This window comes from Pleurodeles waltl, chromosome 8 (genome assembly GCF_031143425.1).
Source record: "Pleurodeles waltl isolate 20211129_DDA chromosome 8, aPleWal1.hap1.20221129, whole genome shotgun sequence".
In the NCBI taxonomy this organism is placed as follows: domain Eukaryota; kingdom Metazoa; phylum Chordata; class Amphibia; order Caudata; family Salamandridae; genus Pleurodeles; species Pleurodeles waltl.
In genome coordinates, this window is record NC_090447.1 from 1,201,643,101 (window position 1) to 1,201,666,353 (window position 23,253).

Below are 23,253 nucleotides of genomic sequence, written 5' to 3' on the forward strand. Positions count from 1 at the left end.
GAATTAACTAGCTCATATGGTTTAAATAAATGCACCCCAGCCTACTCTTACCAGCCTGAACGAAACTGATATGTTCCTTAGATAACAGAGTACCAGATACATTAATGGCAGGCATCTCATTCTTGTGCTTTGGGATGTCCCAATTATACAGCAGTACTGGGTTCAAGCCAAGAACACAAAAGAAGACCTAACTGGGAACATCAACACAAGTGGTTTTCTTTAATCTAAAATCTGTAAGAAAGCAAAAAGAAGTTGCAAAATTAATAATCTAAATTCTAACATAGCCCAAGAATAGACCGGCCATCATGGAAAAGTAGAACAGGTCATTGTTTGGTTTTATACAAAAATATGCAGTTACTTGGGGTACCCTTAATATGAAGTGTTTGTAGGACTTAGGACTGGAGCCTGAAGATTTCTGGTTGCACAAAAAGAATATGATTTTGCATGAGCGTTACAACTTCTGAACACATCGACCGTCTGAGTGGACAGGAGGTAAAAAAGACTAATGTATGTGATATAGAGAACATAATCTAGGAAATAGCAGATAGGTCAAGGAGAAAGCAAATGTCCAAATAATGGAAATGTATACATTTGTGATGCAAGGGAAAGGGAACCCACTGTTAGAAGATGGGGAATCGGGTCTCTCTGTCACCGATAATGGTCCCACTGAACAACCGACCATCGAGCCAATTATGCATCGGCCTCTAACATACAATTCATGAGACTCTTCCTCGCACGTTTTTCTTATGAGCCCTTATTTGACAGTCGCCACTGCACCGCTTTAAATTCTGCGGCGTTTCCAGTTCTCTTTCAAACTATTCGTGAAATTCATAATTTATAAGCTTGAAAATTCGCAGCATTTACATATTTTTGAAGTTCTTGCGTGAAATACCCGAGGTTGCAAGAAAAAATTCAAAACTTCCCCAGTGACCTTTCACCCACCGACGCCAATAACACGCAATGCACCTGAAGGAATGGGAGAGCCTCTGTTAGCGCACTGTGCGACACTCCCCTCTGTGTGCAATGACGGCGGCAGCAGGGGCGTGGCCATGTTCTCAGACAGCCACAGCCCCGCCGCAGCCTGACTGCAATTTACTCGGGCTACTCACTGGGGGAGGAGGAGGAAATAGAGACTGCTGACTCCGGTGAGTGTACTGAATTTTTACCGCATCCTGAAAGAGAGGGTTCCGAAATGTGCAAACAGGAGTGCAGGGGAATCTGATGTCCCGACCGGATTATGGACCGACAGCACTGCTACAACAGGACTGATTTGTTCCCTCAGTGAACAGCGGGCTTTTCGTGCAAATCATTGGTAGTTCTTTCACACGGAGATTAAATATCTCACCAGGACTGCGCGTTGTGTTAACGCATGACCCCTTAAATACGCAGAAGCCACCCTGTGCTCAGGCAGTTCCTGTGATACAAATGTATCCCTGTCTCAGTAATAAGCTGTACGAGGTCGTGTTGTACAGTGTAACTGCTGTGCTTCGATGTTGGGTGATGTTTTTTATACAAAATATACAAGGGAAGCTTCTGAAGTGTAACTCATCCAGATTCTACACTTAATTCTACAGTTAATACGTTTCTGACTTTGTGTAGCCCCGACATACTCTAAAGACGATGTGAGAGCGCTTTACAGTGACCAAGGTTCACGGTATTCGTTTTTTTTTATCCTCCTCATTGCATTAAAGCTGGTCCCAACCCTGACCCTTTTATATCACTTGACGCGAACTGCTGATCATGTACGATTGCACAAAGGTTCGTAACACGCTATCTTTAGTGTCTCGGTTCAAGTTTATTCAACTCCGTGTTTTTTTTGCCAGTCCCCTAGCGTGAGGTGTTACCTTGTGTGATATACTTTAGCAGCTGATGTTCGGATTTCTTTAAATTGAATGGCAACAAAACCTGTGGCCGCGCGAATTAATGGGAAATGCCCATTCACGTGGGCTGGGCACCCATCACCTGCACAGAATCTTAATGAGCGTCCACAGGTCGCAGTGCAGAGATGAGAACAACTTCAACCCGGCAACAGCAAACGTATGCTTAGGTCTGTGCCAATCAGATTTACCAGTGTTTAGGGAACACTGCTAAAATATCAACAACAGAGTGTTATGCTGGATGCCTGTCAGTCATCTGGCAAACAAGGCTTCGAGTGTTCAGCTGTTATGCGCTCTTGTGACAGACACCGCGTTGCTCCTAGTCAGCTTGTTTACGGACACAACCGTAGAACCCTAAAAGCGAACCTTTGGTTTAATTTTATCCTGCAAGACTGGCCACATGTTTCTGCTTTTGTAAAATTCAAAATAGATCCCGTGCGTCACTTTCTGCTACACTGGTTTGATCAGATTCCGGAGTCACATGCATGGCATGCCGCCCCTAGCTGCGGAGGGTTGCCATGTTTGTTATGCTGTGCAATGACTGAGAAAAACCTTGTTATGGAAAGTGGCAGTCGGCAGTGTCGGACTGGGACAGAAAAATAGGCCGGGCATCAACAAAAGTGGCTTCTACTATCGAATCAGATAGCTAAAAAGTGTCCCACGTTTCTACATCAGACCTGTTTTGGACTTTTAGAAACAAGTTGTATAAGTTTTTAAAAGTTATGGGAGAATGCATGTATTTGTGCTTGCTGCAGGCAGTTGGTTTTAATATAAGGGAAATGAATACTAACACCGGCCCACTTTTCCCTAAAGCTGGCCCAAACCTGCTAACAATTCAGCCCACACACTGACCTGTCAGACCAGGCCATCAGGCACTTCCTGGTTGTACTACATGCCAGTCCGACCCAGGATGTCGAATCCTTGTTAATTACTTAGGTGGTCCGTATGTCAGTGGCGAGTTAAAATAAATTGTTGACCAGGGAGGGGCATGGACCTGCAGCCCTTGTGGCACAGGGAGGGCCACAAACCTTCAGAGAGGTCCCATTCTTCCTGGTGCCCATGAATAATCGTGAGATATGGGAGACTCATGGGCCACTCTTCACATCCCGCAGGGGTGCATCATCATTTTAGGTTACGCCACTGTAGTTGACACCTATCCTGAGAAAGCAACAGCCTACGGTAACCAGCATTTACAACCCCTCTTACTTCTATGCCCATTAAAATGTATAAGTTTAAACCATTCCAACATTATATTCAATAATGATTCTGCATAAAATGCAGTTTACCAAGCCCAGCCCCACATTTGCTTAGGATGTCAGCTTTCTGAGTAAAGTAGTGCTGTCATGTTCATCTTCGGGCCCTGCTACAGTGATTACCTTTGACCTAAGGAGTTATATTTGTCCCATCCAGATCCACTGACTGTTGGTACTTGCCATACCACGTTCGGATTGCCCTGTAACTCCACCAAACCCAAGGGATTGCATCTTTAATCTGAGGCCCACCATATGTGCTTTTTATTCATTTTAGCCACGAATGTGACCCCAAAGGCACCCTTGATGATAAGAATTAGAAGATCATTTCAAGCATCGAAGGCAAACTTCCTGCCCAGTAAAAACCAGCATTGGAAAAGCCAATCGATCTCGCCTATAGAAGAGCTATTGGCTTTGGCAATGTGTTTTTGCCATGTTGTACGCTAGAATGGTTGCTGTTCAGCATGGCTAAAAGTTGCTAGCATGGAGTGTCTTACAGTAGAGTGTCGTAAAGTGGATTTGTTGGTGTACAGTGCCGTAGAGTGGAGTAGCGGGGAGTAGAGTGTTGTAGAGGGGAGTAGAGTTCAGTGGTAGAGAGTATCACCGACCAGAGTGACATATATTGGAGTGGAATGGGATGGAATAGGGGAAGTGGGTTGGAGTGAATTGAAGTAGTGGAGGAGATTGGATTGGAGGTGAGTTGGTGGACTAAATTGGGGTAGAGTGTTGATCAATTTGACTGGTGTGAATTGGATTCAATTGGTGTGAATTGAAATGGGGTGAGGTGGATTGGATTAGGTGGCCTGGGGTGAGGTAGATTAGATTGAAATGGGGTTGGTGGATTAGAATGGAGTGATAGGACTGGGGTGAGGTGGATTGGATTGGGGTGGATTGGATTATAGTGGGTTGGTATGGCGTGGGGTGGACTGAAGTGGGGTGGATTGGATTGGACTGGAGAGGGGGAGGATTGGACTGTAGTGGGGTGGTTTGGACTAAAGTTGGTGGATTGGACTGGGATGGACTGGAGTGCAGTGATTTGGTGTGGAGTGGGCTGGATTAGAGTGGGGTGGGGGATTGGAGTGGGGTTGGCTGGATGGATTGGACTGATTGGGGTGGATGGAACTGGGGTGGGATGGATTGGAGTGATGTGGACTGGATAGGGTGGATTGGAGTGGATTGAAATGGATGGATGGGTGGATTGGATTGGGGTGAGTTGAATTGAAATGGATGAGAGTGGCATGAAATGGATTGAGTGTTGTGGAATGGAGTGGGGTGAGGTGGATTGATTGAGTGGTGTGGATTGGAGTCAATTGGATTGGGGTGCACTGTGCTGCACTGGATTGGGATGGTGTGAATAGGACTGAGGTGGATTGGATTGGATGGGAGGACTGAGGTGGGGTGGACTGGAGTAATAAGGATTGGAGTGGGGTGGAATTGACTGGGTAGATTTGAGTGAGGTGGATTATGGTAGATAGGACTAGGTTTGATTGTGGTGGATTGGAGTGGAGTGGGACGGACTAATGTGGTTTGGAGTGGGGTGGAATGGATTTGAGTGAGTCGATTGGGTTGGTTGTTTTGAAATTAGGTGGGGCAGATTGTAATGGGGTGGATTATTTTGGATTCAGTGGCGGCCGGCAGCTTTGGGAGGGGGTGGGTGGGAAAAACACACGCACACAAAAACACACACACACACAAAAACACACACACCACTCCTACCATTCAAACATTCATTTTAAAACATCACGCACACTCATTCTTTAACACATGCGCTACATCCATTAACATTCAAGCATGCACCAAACATTCAATTTAAAACATCACACACACACACACACTTATCTTCAGCATTCAGGTCCCAGGAGGGTTTGGACTGCTGCCTTCCCTCATTGGCTGACCTTGGATCAGCCAATGAGGGAAGGCAGCAGTCCCAGCCTCGACACAGAGTGGAATGGGGTCAGTGAGACTGCTGACCCCACCCCACTCTGTGATGAAGTGTCAATGGGTGATGCTTTCCTTGTTACCCAGGGGAGGGTCTCGAGGCACCTTTGCTGAGCCGAGGAGGTCACGCCCATAGGAGCTGTGACCTCCACAGCACAGTTCAGCTCAGGCAGCCAGGAATATGCGCAAATCGCGCATGGCTCACTCCTGGCTGTCTGAGCTGAAAATGAAGAGTGTCTGTCAGGCTGGCCTTTGTTCAGCCTGACATATACTCTTCATGAGGGGCAAAAGGTGGGGGCGTGGCCCCTCCGCCCTAAAGGACGGGCCACCACTGTTTGGATTGGAGTGTGGCAGATTGGAGTGGGGCAGATTGTTTTGGATTGGAGTGGGGCAGATTGTTTTGGATTGGAGTGGGGCAGATTGTTTTGGATTGGAGTGGGGCAGATTGTTTTGGATTGGAGTGGGCCAGATTGTTTTGGGTTGGATGTGGGCAGATTGTTTTGGCAGGCTATCTAGCGGGCATTGGGACGACTGATTTCCCTCCCATTTCAAGGGCGCTCCTCCTATACTCTCGGGCACGAGCCCCCCCGCCTTACCTCTTCTCCTGAGGATTGCTCTGCTCTGCCTTAAACACACTCTTAGCTTTACTAAGCACATTCCCCTGTAGGCCCCGGCTATCTGGTATGCTGATGGGTGGCGACTGCTGTTCGAGGCTCTGGTGGAAACGTATGCCCTTCCCGAGGATCAGTTTCTCCTTATGCATCTCTCCAGGGCGGCTGCTGGAAGATACACGGGGTGCACGGGGCCCTGAACCAGATACCCATCATCTCCTGCAATACCTTATTCTATGGGTAGAGACAGTAGATTAATTACCTGGCTACTAGAGCCATTATTTTACACACCTATTTTACTCCAGTGATTGAGGGAGATCTGGAAGGAGGAGTTTGGCAGGCTTATTTGGGATGAGGAGTGTGCGCTAGCATATCCAAGGAGGGTGTCTCGTAATGATCGCCTCAGGCTCATCCAGTTATATATCTTACATCACAAATAATGTTTCCAAAGCACTTTGCATGCATATTTCCCGTGCCTCCGGCCTCTCTTGGAGATGTAGCGCCCAGGCAACAGATCTAAAACTCACCAGATGGGACTGCACACACCTGCACACTTACAGGCCCTCCGCTCTCATGCATCTGGAGCACCGAATAGGCATCACAAACCTTTCCATCTGTGAGGTAGATGCTGTAGGCATCTATCCCAGAAAACAGATCGTTAGGCTGCTAAAGGTTTCCTTGACATGGCTCTTATACTGGCTAATAAAGCTATCACATCCCATTGTAAGTGTTCCACTTCCCTGACCTCGGCAGAATGGCTGGCGCTGTTTACTAGATGGGCGAAGGCCATAGCGCTGCACAGGGAGGACGCGCAGGGCATTCGCCTGCTTCTGCTAGCCACAGTCTAGGTCTTCATCGGATTCTGATACACTGTCTGCTTGAGTATTTATGCAGCCCTTACCTCTCTCCACACTGGGGCACCCATCCCCTGTCTACCCTATCTGCGATCATACTAGCTCTTTGTCACTACAGCGGGTGCATTTTCCTGACCCCCGCCCTTACCTTTTCATGTGCCAGGCCTGGCATGGCCTTCCCCACCTTGTTGCTTACATGGCAACCTCTCCCTACGAAGGGATATCTCAGTTTTGCCTGGGGCGTCGACGCTCCCCCAGTTTATTATTTCGTACTGTAAGTGTCCACCACCAGTGAACGTATGTATTGTTATTCTGTTATCATGTTGTAAACCCTCATATGGCTCCTGATATTGCTATTATGTGAATAACGGGAAACCAAGGCTATGTCAACACATTTGAGTCAATGTAGTTATTTTATAGTGGCAGGAGTGGGCCATACAATGACTGCTTTACTAATTCAAGCATCCACATTAGCGCTATAGGGAGTTATGATGTGACCAGCAAATTGGATGATGACTTTGAACAAACATTTCTCGGCACATACTTCTGCAGCACATTTATTACATCATCACCCCAAGAGTCGTACCAAAGTGGTGTAAACAAAATTATCACAATGATAGGCAACAAGATTGGCATACAATACATGTGTAATTCTCAAAATCACCGAATTTCCCTATGCATTAAATGAGGTTCTTACGCAGTAGTCAAAGAACCCACATCAAGTTCAAAACACCCTTTTCCTTTCAGTTCTGTTTTTTTCTACTGCTGTAAAATCACAAGATGATTCAAACTTCCTAGAATACCTGTAATTTGCAGTATTTGTTTTTGTATGCTGTTATTATGTTTAGCTCACAGTAAATCACAAAAGCTCCCAGAAACACTTCTATTTTTCTGAAACTTCCTTTTGAACTCTAACTAATCTTTTGAACATTGCAAAAATATTAACAGAAATCTTTTCTAGTTCACCTAAAACCCACGCTAATTGAAACCATGAGTAAGTTATTCTGTAACCCGTCATTGAGGAACTTATCCACCGCACATACGACCATACTCTTCCACTGCACTGTTTATGTATTTAGGAGATGTGTGTAGCATTAGTGTATGTATACCACGTCAGAGTGCTAGATAGGATGGGCAAATGGGACTATGTATTATCAAATGTGGCTTATTTTTGTTAGCTTAGTGTATCATATTGGTACCTGCTCCAACGATCTAGAGGCAGTAAAATAAAAGATCTGTTGATGGGCACTTCTACCTGTGTGCCACTCAGCCCTTTGTTTATGTCAGAAGGCTGTGCAGTTGTATTGCAACTGCACAGCCTTCTGATCTAAAGCATGTTTCAAAGCGATCTCACAGTGCCAGTTATAAGATATTGAAAACTGGTACTCTCCGAATAGATCACACTTTTATTTATTCCTAATTTGTGATTGACACAAATATTTTTCTAAATTATTCTTGATTGCTGAATTGTAAAACATTTTAATTCTTAGACTTAAGTAGGTCTGGATGTGCACTGGTTGCGTATTCTAATTCGGTACACAGAAATAGCAATAGATCAGTGTTTCACAAGTGAGCTTTTCTAATCACGTGTTTGAAATATATTTATTCATGTTTTCAGTACCACCCAAAAAAAATTAACAACTACGATGCACAAGAGCATCAGTATAACACACGGCACCCATATTCATGGAGGGCATAGAGGTTCAGCTGAAGAAGATAGGAGCCATTTTGCTGTTCTTAAATAGCAATTCAAGGATTATACCATAACCAAACATTCTTAATAATCGTCCCAAACACAAGGGATGTAAAGAAACTCGGGGTCTGATTTAGATCTGATGGAACTACCGCTGTCAACGGAGTTCCGATCCCCCCCATTTTTAGATGTATTGCGGCAGAGCCTCCCACCACCTGCATGGCGGATTCCTATGCTAGCTAACATAACTCCATCTCCGTCAGGAAGGTGGGTTACCGCCGACCATATTTAGGTTTCACAGTTGTACGGCATTGTTCTGGCAGGGGTGTCCTGACGGAAGTGGTCCGTCGCGGGAGGTGTTGAACATTGTCCCATGCCTGTGGCTATGGAATGGATGCCAGCAGCGCACACCTGAGGTACTGTGGCTACATGTGTCCACCTCCATATCACACTACACAACACACTCCATTCACACCATGCACCTTTGCCATTCCACCACAACACAATATTTACCAGCAAGAAAAACACACAATGTACCACATCCCAAAACACACCATACACACACTTTTGGCAGTAAACCCCATACACAATGACACAATCATCTTGACCAACACACTCACACTCACACAGAAGCACTCCTACACACACAGCACAAACCAAACCGCATTCAACTAAATGTTACACACCAGCTCTCTCTAACTCAATTTGCCAATCCACTCACACCCTTCCTACACTTACTCCACCTACCCAGTTTTTAAGTTTTCTTGCCTTGACCCCTACCATACATACTCCCACCCCTCCCAATTAAAAGCCTGAGATGTGCCCAATAAAAGCCCCTTCCAGAGGAGTAGGTTACCCCTAGACAATAGGCAGGCTATAAGTGAAGGGCAACAAAGCCAAGAGAAAATGTATCTACACAGCATTGTCATATATTGCCAAAATATTGTACAGTGAGGGAAGTAGTTCATGAATCGAAACTTGAGGTTAACTTTCACAAAGTATGTTCCCCATTGCACATTCCTGTTCAAGTCATTGTGTCATCGGATTGTAAGTAATGTAACAGTGAGAGTCATATTCTGACTGACATCCCTTACTGGAAAGACAACATCTCGCTGATATGTCCCATTGTAAAGTTGAGACATTGACATTGCTGACAATTGTGAGGTAAATTGGGATTTGGTGCAACTATTTATTTAGGTAATGAATACTTACACTATCAAAAAAAAAATAGTGAATATCAACAGATGTTTGTACAAGTGTGTGACATTAACTTATTGACACATATAGTGCAAACACATATGCATTACACAGGTATTTTAAAAATATTTTGTAGGACGGGTATGTCAAAGCACAAGTCCTCAGCTACTATTCAGTGACAAGTCAACGTTAACAGGTAATATGGACTGCTCACCAATAGAACTGTAGACACAGTGTAGATTTCTGGCGGAGTCGGTAGGACTCGGCAGTCTTTCGTTTATGGTCCCACAGATATCTAAATAGAATACGCGATCACCAGGGCACCAGACGGATTATCCGACGGAAAACTGACGGCATGACTGATTCTGCCAAGATCTAAATCAGGCCCTCAGTGTAGCTACCCTTAAGCCCTTCTACAACAACAACTTATGATAACCACCCAATTTTTGAAGTCTACATGTCAGTACTATGAGGAAGTAAGATGCAAATCATTGATTCCATACTAGTCGCACTAAACAGGCTTTTTTCTAATTTGGTGTAAAATCATCATTAGGTTTGACCTTTTAAACAGCTTTTGCTGTATCACCAGACTATTGTTTTTAAACATATACCTATATATACTAATAATAATATATATCCGTAGGGGTTTTTGGTCAGTGGTCTTCATCTTTTGGCCTGTTCAACTGTCATCCATATTTTCAGCCCCTGATAAGAACATACATCAAGGGGTAGTGGGTCAGCCACTTCAGCTATTGACTAGCCTCAATGTGATTGCTGAGTGATTGCCACAACATCTGGAGAAGCTGCCATAATAAACTGACTCTGACCCAGGTTTATGATATCAGTGCCATGAGTGGGGGATGCAAGAGAGTTTAAGAGACAGATGCAAATTTTGTTCAGGCTGAGTTATTGTTTTTTCTGGTCTTTCTTACCCTTTACAATGCAGGATGTGACAACAGGAATATATTTCAGCTTTCACATAGATGTTTATCACATTTATTGTTTATGGATTACGGTAAAGGGGTTCCCATGTGTCCCAACATGTAATCATTCTTCTAACTTTTGTGAGTATAATTGTACCTCAATTTTCCTAGCCCTTTAGTTACTCTAATTAAAACTTTGATCTCCTTTCAGTTGGTGTAGCATAGGCAATAAGAAACAATGGGCACTGTTTTATCATATTAATATAAGACATCGCACGTCTATTTTATACTAACTCTCATCTTTACGCCTCACAAATACATTTGTAGAAGATCTCATAAAAGCAATATCTTGTGCATCCAGTCAAGCTCGCGCTCTCTCTCTCTCGGAAACTTGTGCTACTGCTATCTGCTGAAACTAATCTGTGAAGGAGAAGAAAGTTTTCACTATTGCCATAGATACATGGGAGCCTGCTCTATCGCTCTTGGTGTTGTCTGTGTACCGTGTACGTGAGTTAACCTTGCATTGTTGCTCCTGCAACTAATCTGTGCTTGATAAATGTTGTTATGGACATTGCTCTCCTCATTTATGCAATTCTTGTGTGATGCTTCACTAACACTTGGAAAAAATCATATTACTTTATTAAAGCCAAAACAATGAGCTTTGTCAGTGTTCACTTTAATTATGCCTTTGACTGAAACAATATAAAGGAACTCTGATCACATAGTTTCTTAAAAGCCACATGTCTGAAAAGTCAAGGCAATCTCAACTTTGTCCACATGTTTCTCATTGACATTACTAAATGATATTTTGTCTTCTTGCGTGAATGTACAATCATAGACAGGGTTTGTGCATGAATTGAAATCTGAATGAATGGGGCTGTGAGAGCATGAGTGACTGGCCAATCCATCCCATCACCCATTCATGCAATCACAAACCATCTTGATGAAGAGCACTTGCACTGATTTAAACAAAAAAAAGATCCGACATGTTTGCTCTGCAGTGCTTGTTTTCTTTTGTGTTTGTGACATAAACTTGAAATACATAATTGTAGGAGGCACGCTATACAAAAACCTTCTTTGTATGTGGTGTAAAAGCCTATATGTTGCTTCAGTCATAGTAGCAACCTAGACCACAAATAAGGAGCACATGACAACCGAGGTCCCTCTTGGTTCACTAATGGCATCATCGTCAGGGCTGTTGAGGAAGGCCATGAAAGTGACCGAGTTTATGTTTAAAAACTATTGATTCTAATAAATGTCACTCAGTGCAGTGATACAATCTAATGTTCTAAATTGAAACACTTATAGGCATGTTAAAGAAATTCGCTTTTGAATTTTGAAATATATATAATATTTAACATGATTTTGTTGCCCAGTTTATGTGCAGATACACTGATGGCCTAGGTTGTGTTATGGCTCTTAGAACAGTGCTTAATCTGAGCCAGTGGGGGCCACTGACACCTATTTTCAGGGGCAGTCACTTACTATTCCTGATCAGACTTACCACGAGAAGAAGAGGGAGAAAAACACACAAAGGGAAAAGAACTAGGAAGGAACGACGGAAACACGGTCCCCAAGGGAGAAAGCCGAAACAAACAAGAGTGAGAAAATGGGAGGAGAGTGTGTGGTAGTTGATTTAAATGCGTAAATCCTGTCTTAGAACCAAGCCAGTTCTTTGGATCTGCTCTAGGTTGGCTTTCCCTATTAATTTGCGAGCTTACCCATATCTAGTATATATATTTATAATACTGACACCAGACTTTGATGTTGCTCGCCAGTAAGGCTCTCCTTCGAACCTCGTGGATGGTAAAAACCTCTCATTTATCTCGAAAGGAACTTGTCTGGACCCGTTTGAGTAATTGCCCTGTTTTATTTATCTGTGATCGCTGATTCAGTGAATGGAGCGTCGCCCCAGTAACTGTGTAGAACTTTAACGAGAGGATCAGGTTTATTTTTCTCCTGCATATCTTATCACATGTTTAAGCTTCAAGGGAGTGTGGAAGGCTGGTGCTGTTCTCCATTGATAGGCATTCAATCGTTGCTACAAACAGTTAGGAGCGCACCTGCCTGACATCCCAGCAATTAATCTGCCCCATTGCATCATGGTAGATGTAGTATCTTCAAAAAACGAACTCCATTAATTTTTAAATATTTCACCTTTAAGTTGGTACAGCCTTTACTGTGCATCTCTGGACACATGTGTTTCTGGGTTAGTCCCTTCTTCAGCAGAGAACATATTTGCGGGGTGCTGGGAATGCTGCCATAAATCACCCGGTTTCAGTACCTCTTCCCTGGCATGCTGGTGCCTGCTCCAGAGCTCGTCAGCCCAGTAGCTCAAGGGAGCCTTTAAAGTCACAAACAGTTAGGAGCGCACCTGCCTGACATCCCAGCAATTAATCTGCCCCATTGCATCATGGTAGATGTAGTATCTTCAAAAAACGAACTCCATTAATTTTTAAATATTTCACCTTTAAGTTGGTACAGCCTTTACTGTGCATCTCTGGACACATGTGTTTCTGGGTTAGTCCCTTCTTCAGCAGAGAACATATTTGCGGGGTGCTGGGAATGCTGCCATAAATCACCCGGTTTCAGTACCTCTTCCCTGGCATGCTGGTGCCTGCTCCAGAGCTCGTCAGCCCAGTAGCTCAAGGGAGCCTTTAAAGTCACAAACAGTTAGGAGCGCACCTGCCTGACATCCCAGCAATTAATCTGCCCCATTGCATCATGGTAGATGTAGTATCTTCAAAAAACGAACTCCATTAATTTTTAAATATTTCACCTTTAAGTTGGTACAGCCTTTACTGTGCATCTCTGGACACATGTGTTTCTGGGTTAGTCCCTTCTTCAGCAGAGAACATATTTGCGGGGTGCTGGGAATGCTGCCATAAATCACCCGGTTTCAGTACCTCTTCCCTGGCATGCTGGTGCCTGCTCCAGAGCTCGTCAGCCCAGTAGCTCAAGGGAGCCTTTAAAGTCACAAACAGTTAGGAGCGCACCTGCCTGACATCCCAGCAATTAATCTGCCCCATTGCATCATGGTAGATGTAGTATCTTCAAAAAACGAACTCCATTAATTTTTAAATATTTCACCTTTAAGTTGGTACAGCCTTTACTGTGCATCTCTGGACACATGTGTTTCTGGGTTAGTCCCTTCTTCAGCAGAGAACATATTTGCGGGGTGCTGGGAATGCTGCCATAAATCACCCGGTTTCAGTACCTCTTCCCTGGCATGCTGGTGCCTGCTCCAGAGCTCGTCAGCCCAGTAGCTCAAGGGAGCCTTTAAAGTCACAAACAGTTAGGAGCGCACCTGCCTGACATCCCAGCAATTAATCTGCCCCATTGCATCATGGTAGATGTAGTATCTTCAAAAAACGAACTCCATTAATTTTTAAATATTTCACCTTTAAGTTGGTACAGCCTTTACTGTGCATCTCTGGACACATGTGTTTCTGGGTTAGTCCCTTCTTCAGCAGAGAACATATTTGCGGGGTGCTGGGAATGCTGCCATAAATCACCCGGTTTCACTACCTCTTCCCTGGCATGCTGGTGCCTGCTCCAGAGCTCGTCAGCCCAGTAGCTCAAGGGAGCCTTTAAAGTCACAAACAGTTAGGAGCGCACCTGCCTGACATCCCAGCAATTAATCTGCCCCATTGCATCATGGTAGATGTAGTATCTTCAAAAAACGAACTCCATTAATTTTTAAATATTTCACCTTTAAGTTGGTACAGCCTTTACTGTGCATCTCTGGACACATGTGTTTCTGGGTTAGTCCCTTCTTCAGCAGAGAACATATTTGCGGGGTGCTGGGAATGCTGCCATAAATCACCCGGTTTCAGTACCTCTTCCCTGGCATGCTGGTGCCTGCTCCAGAGCTCGTCAGCCCAGTAGCTCAAGGGAGCCTTTAAAGTCACAAACAGTTAGGAGCGCACCTGCCTGACATCCCAGCAATTAATCTGCCCCATTGCATCATGGTAGATGTAGTATCTTCAAAAAACGAACTCCATTAATTTTTAAATATTTCACCTTTAAGTTGGTACAGCCTTTACTGTGCATCTCTGGACACATGTGTTTCTGGGTTAGTCCCTTCTTCAGCAGAGAACATATTTGCGGGGTGCTGGGAATGCTGCCATAAATCACCCGGTTTCAGTACCTCTTCCCTGGCATGCTGGTGCCTGCTCCAGAGCTCGTCAGCCCAGTAGCTCAAGGGAGCCTTTAAAGTCACAAACAGTTAGGAGCGCACCTGCCTGACATCCCAGCAATTAATCTGCCCCATTGCATCATGGTAGATGTAGTATCTTCAAAAAACGAACTCCATTAATTTTTAAATATTTCACCTTTAAGTTGGTACAGCCTTTACTGTGCATCTCTGGACACATGTGTTTCTGGGTTAGTCCCTTCTTCAGCAGAGAACATATTTGCGGGGTGCTGGGAATGCTGCCATAAATCACCCGGTTTCAGTACCTCTTCCCTGGCATGCTGGTGCCTGCTCCAGAGCTCGTCAGCCCCGTTTTTTGAAGATACTACATCTACCATGATGCAATGGGGCAGATTAATTGCTGGGATGTCAGGCAGGTGCGCTCCTAACTGTTTGTGACTTTAAAGGCTCCCTTGAGCTACTGGGCTGACGAGCTCTGGAGCAGGCACCAGCATGCCAGGAAAGAGGTACTGAAACCGGGTGATTTATGGCAGCATTCCCAGCACCCCACAAATATGTTCTCTGCTGAAGAAGGGACTAACCCAGAAACACATGTGTCCAGAGATGCACAGTAAAGGCTGTACCTACTTAAAGGTGAAATATTTAAAAATTAATGGAGTTCGTTTTTTGAAGATACTACATCTACCATGATGCAATGGGGCAGATTAATTGCTGGGATGTCAGGCAGGTGCGCTCCTAACTGTTTGTGACTTTAAAGGCTCCCTTGAGCTACTGGGCTGACGAGCTCTGGAGCAGGCACCAGCATGCCAGGAAAGAGGTACTGAAACCGGGTGATTTATGGCAGCATTCCCAGCACCCCACAAATATGTTCTCTGCTGAAGAAGGGACTAACCCAGAAACACATGTGTCCAGAGATGCACAGTAAAGGCTGTACCTACTTAAAGGTGAAATATTTAAAAATTAATGGAGTTCGTTTTTTGAAGATACTACATCTACCATGATGCAATGGGGCAGATTAATTGCTGGGATGTCAGGCAGGTGCGCTCCTAACTGTTTGTGACTTTAAAGGCTCCCTTGAGCTACTGGGCTGACGAGCTCTGGAGCAGGCACCAGCATGCCAGGAAAGAGGTACTGAAACCGGGTGATTTATGGCAGCATTCCCAGCACCCCACAAATATGTTCTCTGCTGAAGAAGGGACTAACCCAGAAACACATGTGTCCAGAGATGCACAGTAAAGGCTGTACCTACTTAAAGGTGAAATATTTAAAAATTAATGGAGTTCGTTTTTTGAAGATACTACATCTACCATGATGCAATGGGGCAGATTAATTGCTGGGATGTCAGGCAGGTGCGCTCCTAACTGTTTGTGATTCAATCGTTGCTACACAAGTCGTATCAGATGTCTGGGGCATGTTTGGTATTAATTATAAACTGTGCAATAATCTGCTGAACTAGGAGTTGGCTGAACTTGATTTCTGAAGTTCTTGACCCACTATTATTATACACACACAGTCCACTCTCATAGGTTAAAGTAGATATAGCACCATGAGCAAAAATATTCTTGTGGGTTTGGGTGCAGGGGTAAAGGGGATGTTGAACCATACACTATTATTGGAAGTGTTGCACAGTTAGGTTTTGAAATTGCAATTTAGCCTAATGATGACATAACCAGAAACCGTGTTCACAGTGATGACATAAGTGTATATTGCACCCATACAACCTCAAAGGAGCCAGCTTGTCCCTACACGTGAAGCAGATGCCAGTGACCGTTGTTCCGGCTGCTCATCAGTTGCAGCAAGCTTAGGCAAAAGCAGTAGGTCTGCTCTTGGCAATCTGGTGCAATGGCCACATTTCTTTTTCATTTTTTTGAAAGCACATACCACAAAAATAAAAGGAAAAAACAATATCTCCACCTAATCATGGCGGCCAAATGTTAGAATTCAAAAATTAAATTGAAAAATAATCATACCATTTTAATAGCACAGTACACAAACCCTTTTAGTTTCGTAGCACATCGCAGGAACATATGATTCTTATTGGTACAAAGAAACTGTCCCGGTTCTCAATTACTGTAATCCAAAGACTCAGTTTAAAAACGCAAGAATTACAAAAACTTAAAGTATAAAGAATGGAATGAGAAAGGCAAGGAACTCAGTCTTGTTGACCGACCTCAGGGAGTGAGTTTGCGGACATGAATCTAGGTGTAAAACGTTGTAAAAAGGCAGAGGGCCTTTGAGATATTAACGGACAGCGAATAGCTCCATGTTTTACTGTGCTTCAGGGGAAACGCCCTGAAGGCCGACTCTGGAACAACAAAGTCGTGGGCAACGAAAGCGGAACTACGCTTTCCTTAACCACGACTTCGTTGTTTTGTGCCTTAACCACACATGTGCTGAACAACGCACATGCGTGGTTAAGGCACAAACAAGGGAGTCGGCTGAGGAGGACGACGTGACTAGTCAGGTAAGTGGGGCGGGGTTGGGGTTTTAGTTTTAGGGGTGGGGGGTCGGGGTATTTTTAGTTTTAGGGGTGGGGGGCGGGGTGGGGGGATCGGGGTTTTAGGGGTGGGGTGGGGGGTCGGGGTATTTTTCTTTTTAGGGGCGGGGTGGGGGGGTTGGGTTTTTAGTTTTAGGGGCAGGGGTGGGGGGTCGGGTCAGGTAAGGGGGTGGGGGGTCAGGGTATTTTTAGTTTTAGGGGCGGGGGTCTTAGTTTTAGGGGTGGGGGTCGGGGTATTTTTAGTTTTAGGGGTGTGGGGCTGGGGTTTTAGGGGCGGGGTGGGGGTCAGGGTATTTTAGGTTTTAGGGGTGTGGGGCTGGGGTTTTAGTTTTAGGGGGTCGGGTCAGGTAAGAGGGGCGGAGTGGGGGTCGGGCTATTTTTAGTTTTGGGGCGGGTGTCTTAGTTTTAGGGGCGGGGTGGGGGGTCGGGGTATTTTTAGTATTAGGGACGAGGGCGGGGTGGGGGGTTGGGGTCGGGGTATTTTTAGTTTTAGGGGCGGGGTGGGGGGTTGGGTTTTAGTTTTAGGGGTGGGGGTATTTTTAGTTTTGGGGTGGGGGTTTGGTTTTAGGGGCAGGGGTGGAGGGTCAGGGTATTTTTAGTTTTAGGGGCGGGGGTTGGGTGGTTTTAGGGGTGGGGGTTGGGGTAGTTTAGGTTTTAGGGATGGGTGGGGGTTGGGGTGTCGGGTAATTTTAGGGGCGGGTTGGGGGCTTTAGGTTTAGGGAAAGGGTGGGGGCTCGGAGTAGTTTTAGGGGTGGGGGTTGGGGTACTTTAGTTTTCATGTATGGGATGGGGGTTGGGATTGTTTTAGGGTTTGGGGGTAGGGTAGGGGTTGTGGTAATTTTAGGTAGGAGGTGGGGGGTTGTGGTAGTTTTAGGGGCAAGGGTGGGGGGTTGGTGTGGTTTTTAGGGCGGGGTGGGGAGGTCGCGGTAATTTTTAGGGGTGGGGGTGGGAGGCCAGGGGGGGATGCATGCTGGAACAATGCATGCCTATCACTATTGCTTTTACCAGGAATGCGTTTACAACGAAAAATCGCTGTTAAGGCATTCGTGGTAAAGGCATTAGTGGTAACAATGAGGTCGTTGTTCCGTCCTCGTTGTTCCGGCAGGCGTGGTTCCGACATACATTTGTGCTTCAGTTTATGCGGTTAAAATCAGCATAACCTTTTACTCAGATATAGTTTGTGACAAAGACAGTAAAATATTAAATCCATAGCACTTTTCCAACACAGAGAGTCATGTTGCCTTTCGATAAAAGTATCCAAAGTGATTTATTATAAACAAACTTGAAGAAAAGAGTGAGCTTTCACTTTAAAGCTCCCTTCACTGCGTCTTCCATTACTGCCCTGCTTTCCTCTCAAATTTGAAGACATTTTTAGTTATACTTTCCAGGGAAGTTTTTGTATTTAATCCCTGTGTGTCTTCCCTGAGCATTCCATTTGTTTGGTTCACTGCAGGAATTGAAGAGGCCTCCTGAAGCCTCCAGAAAAGCTGTAGGATCAAAGGCTGAAATCAGAGGCACTAGGACTGCTCAGAAAGCTGTAGCACCTCGCTTAAATTGGTAGGGTTGGCAAGGCATGTGAGCCCGCTCCTCCTCTAACGGAGTTCTTTTAAAGGAAGCAAATAGGATTCCAGGGACAGCCACATAAGGAGTAGCAAAGGGTGCAGTCGCACATAGCTTCACCTGAGGTGGGGTATTGGGCCTTCAAAGGAAGATCTTCTGTTAGCACACACTGCAGCAGTTTCCATTGCCACTTTGTGTTGAACAGGATTACTCGGTCTAGAGCCCATATACACAGCTGTATCCTGCGTTTACTTAATGTACTTTCTGCTCCATAAAGTCCAGCACTTAAATATATATACAATCAGTTATACAAACATTTGCATCCTACACCATGCGTCCCACACCCTATAGCAACAGCTTACTCCCTTAGACCACATCATCAGCATCCCACTCTACCCTCTATATACAAAAAAATATACATTATTGCAGCCTCTACATAATACACCACCACCCTACATGACATGTCATCTCACACCACACTTCCTGTGCCTCCTGTGCCTTAATCAATTTACATCACTACCTACACAGTGACTCTGCATCCTTACTTGCGCCACCATTTACACCATTCATCTCCAAATAACCATAAACACCACCTGTACCCTACACTTATATCTAAAACCAGTATAGCTGCCTATGCATTGCATTCTGATCCCAACACTATCACCTTTGTTAATATATATATAAATACACTACCAACCCCCTATACTGCCACCTACAACTCCACCTACACTTTAAACTACCTGCCCTACCAATCTTTAAATTGTTAGAATCCCTGGTGGAACCAGGAGTAAGCAGCATCACTTTCCTACCATTTACCTAGTACCGTAGTTCATATTACCTTTCCATTTACCACTCCTACAGGCCTTCATCTGCACATTACACTTGCACCACCACCTACACCAGGAAAGCCACCATTAACCTAGGAGATTCAGACATGCAAGATTTTTAGTACAACCACTGACTAAGGAGAATAATAAATTTAGATCTCTTTATATGTAAATGCACCCTAATTAAAAGGTAAGAAACTTCGTTCGTGACCCAGAATTCTTGGACCTAGTCTAAACGCTCCAGGCTTGCACTCATATCAGTATCCACCCCATATCCCACCTACTCTGTCTTATACCACTTTTACCATGCCCCACCATCAACACATTATCATAATTACGCTCCTACTCCAATATCCTACACCAGCTAACATCTACACTCTATACCTTGAATATCACTCCACACCAGGCCTGCAATTTGCACCACTGTCTACATGCTATACAGTCACTTACATCCTACACTGCTAGACTGCAGCCTACTCACTACATTGCCCTAAACCAGTGCTCACAACTGCACCCCAGCACTATCTATCCATCTGTGCCATGCACTTTTTAAATAACCCTCTACCTTTCACATAACCGCTTATACCACCTAACCCTCTGAAGAGTGCCTCATCACAATCTACTCCAATCTACACAAAACTCCATCACATACTATTTACATACTTTGTCACCACATACACACCATACATCCACTACACAATGCATCATCACCTACGCTGCTATAAACACCTATAACACCAACAAGACCAACACTCCTACACCCTATATTCAATGTACACCCTAAGTATGCCACCACCTACACACAAAATTGCCTGCACCCCCAGGTCACTAGAGTCCAGAGGAGGCAAAATCCCTTTCCTGCCATATACCAAGCTGTCAATAGTGCATGCTTCTTTTGCCCTTCATGCCCCCAGCAGTCATCTTTACTTCTGCTACCACAAGCAGAATACCAAGTGCACAGTTCTTGCAGATCACATCAACACTGGCACTAACAGCAGCAAGGAAACATTTGCCATTGTCAAATATGTCACTGCTCCTCCTGCTGCCTCCAGCAACAACAACCCTCACATGACCTTTGCAACAAGGTCTCAGAAATCTTCTGTAACATAATCACCTCCCATATATAGCATGTTTAGTCCTTAACAGAACCCTGTCACTAACGCAACTGAACTTTACATTACGTTTAAAGAACAAACCCTGACCATGTGCCCTGTTGTCACCACTGTCTAAATCAATGTTACTATGAAGACCACCCAGGGCTCCCATCTGACCCTTTCCCCCACCATGCCTTCCCCAGAGAACTCATACCGATCAGTGAAGCAGTAGCACCCATCCTCAATCAGTAGATTTGTAGAGCGCTTCTTGTCACCTGTGAGGCTATCCCGTCGCTGGCAAGGTCCAGTTGATTAGTCAAATAGCGAGGTGTTCAGGGCCTTTGGGAACTCTGGAAGAGATGGGGAGGTCCAGAGACAAAAGGGTAGCTTGTTCCATGTCTTCCCTGCTAGGTAGGCGAAGGAACATCCTCCGCATTTGCTACGCCAGACGTGGGGCTGAGGGTTAGAGAAACAGAAGCGGAGCAGAAGCGTCTGGTGGGCTGATGGAAGTTCAGGCGGTGGTTTAAGTAGGTGGGTCCCCAGTTGTGTAGGATCTTATATACATAGGTCAACGGCTTGAACTGGCATCCTTTCTGTACAGGGAGCCAGTGGAGTTCGCTGAGGGAGAGGGTGAGGTGGGTTCATCTATGGAGATCCAGGATGAGTCTGGCTGTGGTGTTCTGTATGATCTGTAGTCATCAGTGGGGGTGAGCTGCAAACCCTGCTTAGAGAGCGTTGCGATAGTCCAATCGGCTAGAGATGAGGCCCTGGGTGATGGTGCATCTTGAGGTTTGGGGTAGCCATTTGAATATTGTACAAAGCATGCAGAGGGTACAGAAGCACAAGGAGGAAACAGAGTTGACCACAGTCATCATGGTTAGCTTGTTGTCCAGAATGATGCCTACGTTCCTAGCGTGGTCAGTGGCGATAGGAGTAGGTCTAATTCTGACAGCCACCAAGATGCGTCCCATGAGGAGCTTTTGTTTCCGAAGATCAGTAGGTCTGTCTTGCCCATGTTGAGCATCCGGCAGCTGTCCTTCATCCAGTTGGTGATGTCTGTCATGCAGTTGTGGAAGTTGGTCTTGGTGTTGTCTTTGGATGGAGACAGAATGATTTGTGTGTCATTGACATAGGATATGATGTTAAGTGAGTGGATTTTGATAATGCTGGCCAGAGGTGTCATATAAGTGTTGAAGGGTGTGGGGTTGAACGAGGATCCTTCAGTTACTCCACATATGATTTCCTATAGTTCTGTGGTGAAGGGGGGAAGGCATACTTTTTGCATTCTTTTGATGAGGAAAGAGGCAAACCATTTGAGAGCGGCTCCTTGGATGCCTATGTTGTGAAGCCTTGTGATGATTGTGTGGTGCAAGACCATATTGAAGGCTGCAGAAAGGTTTAGGAGGATTGGAGACGCAGTCTCTCCTTGGTCGATTAGGGCTTGGATATCACTGGTAGCCACAATGAAGGCTGTCTCGGTGCTGTGGTTGCTGTAGAATTGGGAATGGGACAAGTCGAAGAGGAGGTTCCATTTCAAATGGGAGGAGAGTTGTTGGTTGATGACTTTTTCTAATACTTTGGCCGGGAACGCGAGCAGGGATATCAGTTGGTGGTAGTTGAATTCGCTGGGGTCTGCGGATGGTTTCTTTAGAAAGGCTTTGATTCTGCATGTTTCCAGTCTTAAGGGAAGGTGACTGTGGCAATTGAGGTGTTGAACAAAGTGGTGAGTACATGGCTTTTTCTGTCTTCGCCTACGTTGAAGATGTGTGAAGGCATGCGTTGGTTGGGGCCCCTAAGTGGACGAGTTCCTGATAGAGGCGGTGTCCTTTGGGACGAGCTGGCTCCATTCAGTTAGTCAGATGTCTGTGGTGGTAGCAGATCCATTGTTTAGCTTGAAGAAGTCGGCGGCCTTGGGCTGTGGTTTGAGGTTTCTGTAGATGTTGGCGATCTTGCCATGGAAGAAGTTTGCTAGGTACTTGCAAAGTTCCCATGAAGGGGTAATGCTGCTTGTTGCAGCTAAGGTGTTTGAGAACTCTTTGCCAATGCTGAAAAGTTCTTTGCTGTTACTGGAGATTGATTTGATGTGTGAGGTTAAGGCCTTTTTCTTCGATTCTCTCAAATGTGTGGTAGAGGTTGAGGGATGTCTTGAAGGTGGTCTTTTTGGTCATGTCCTTGCTGGTGTGCCATCTCCTTTCTAGCTGTTTACAGTGTCATTTAGCAGTTCTGAGGTCTTCAGTGTACCAGCTAGCCAGCTTGGTGAACCTTCTGTGAGTGTTGTTGCTGATGGGAGCAACACTGTTGGCACAGTTGGCCATCCAATTATTGAAGTGTCTGACATTCTGGTCTAGGTTGTTGAGGAGATGGTATGGGTGATGTTGAGGTGTATATATATGTGTCCTTTGAGACTTTGCTCCAACTGTGGGGGGGTGTTGGGCAAACTGGGGGCAGAGGTCTGTCATCTGGTCATGTTGAAGTGGACGATGGAGTTGTTGGTCCAGGTGAGTTCCGTGGTGTGGCTTTATCTGATGCAGATGCTGCAGGGGAAGATGGCATCTAGAGTGTGGCCTGTTGTGTGGCTAGGGTCGTGGATGAGCTGGGTGACTCCAAAGTTGTTCATGCTGTCGAGGAGGTTGGTAGTGTTGAGGTCATTGTGATTGTCGAGATGGAAGTTGAGGTTGCCAAGGAAAATGTAGCAAGGGGGGGGCGAAGAAGTCTACGATGAGTCCATGTTGCACGTTGCAGAAGGCTGGCTGTGGTCATGGAGGATGGTAGTTGA

The 23,253-nt window shown here is 45.2% G+C and overlaps 1 protein-coding gene across 2 annotated transcripts in view; it reads left to right on the forward strand.

Annotated features, from left to right (window-relative positions):
- The first annotated feature begins 1,050 nt into the window (after positions 1–1,050).
- Positions 1,051–23,253, forward strand: part of STOML3 (stomatin like 3) — a 129,898-nt gene continuing 107,695 nt past the window's right edge. The window contains exon 1 of one of the 2 annotated variants that reach the window (XM_069205488.1): positions 1,051–1,145. The gene's annotated coding sequence lies outside the window, so the exon portion shown is untranslated. Of the gene's footprint in view, positions 1,146–15,672; positions 15,755–23,253 lie in introns of those variants that run through there. The other variant, XM_069205489.1, reaches the window with a different exon arrangement.